The following is a 904-nucleotide window of genomic DNA, read 5'->3' as shown; positions in this document are numbered from 1 at the left end:
CTGCCTGCTGCACATCTCCTACTGGGGATGTGCCCGCAACCCAGGTACATGCCCTTGACCGGAATCGAACCTGGGTCCTTTCAGTCCGCAGGCCGACGCTCTATCCACTGAGCCAAACCGGTTCTGGCCAAAATCTGTATTGTTAACCGGCATACCTGTATTAGAGTTCTGATTGGGTGATTTAGTTGTTCAGGTCCAAAGGGAGAACAACATTAACCATGTTACCAGCAACACTGAGACTTCCTTGTGAGTGTCAAGCCAGTGCCCAGATGCCAGGCACTACTTTCTCCTCCATATGAATAAAGAGCAGAGAGATTTGGGGGAAAATGACACAAGTACATGGAGAGGCAGGCAGGGTCAGGCAAGGCAGGGCCTGAAAGACCATGTTATCAGAGTTGAACTTTGTCCTAAAAGCAAAGGGAAACAAGAGTGATGTAATTCAACCCGTGTGTCAAGGACACTGGAGGGTCTGAGATTTATGCTACTTGAGACCTTAAGAGGTAATGTGTCCCCGATTGACGAATGCTGACAGAGACAGAGGCCTCCTGGGCAAGAGACAAAGGACGTGACTGCTTGCAGCAGAACCATATTTGCACTGGCGCCACCAGTTCCCAAGGAGCCCTGGGGGCAGTGAAGGCAGACTTACCTGGATGCCCACACACAGCAGAGGCCTGTGATGCAGGAGGAGAAACCTGACCTTGGGAGATTTTCTGCTCTGATAGTGAGCAGAAGCAATCTTGCTTGTGGGAGGAGGTGTTCCCACAGGGACAGGATTGCTCAATACACATCAAACCCAGAGAAAGCTCCCAGGTAAAGCGATTAGGGCTTTGAATTCTTGGCATACCCAGAAGGAACATGAGGGAACATGCAGGACCCATAGTGGCTGTCCTCTCCCCGCACAGGG

The sequence above is a fragment of the Myotis davidii genome, unplaced genomic scaffold, assembly GCF_000327345.1.
Source record: "Myotis davidii unplaced genomic scaffold, ASM32734v1 scaffold879, whole genome shotgun sequence".
Lineage (NCBI taxonomy): Eukaryota > Metazoa > Chordata > Mammalia > Chiroptera > Vespertilionidae > Myotis > Myotis davidii.
This window is presented reverse-complemented; position numbering follows the sequence as displayed.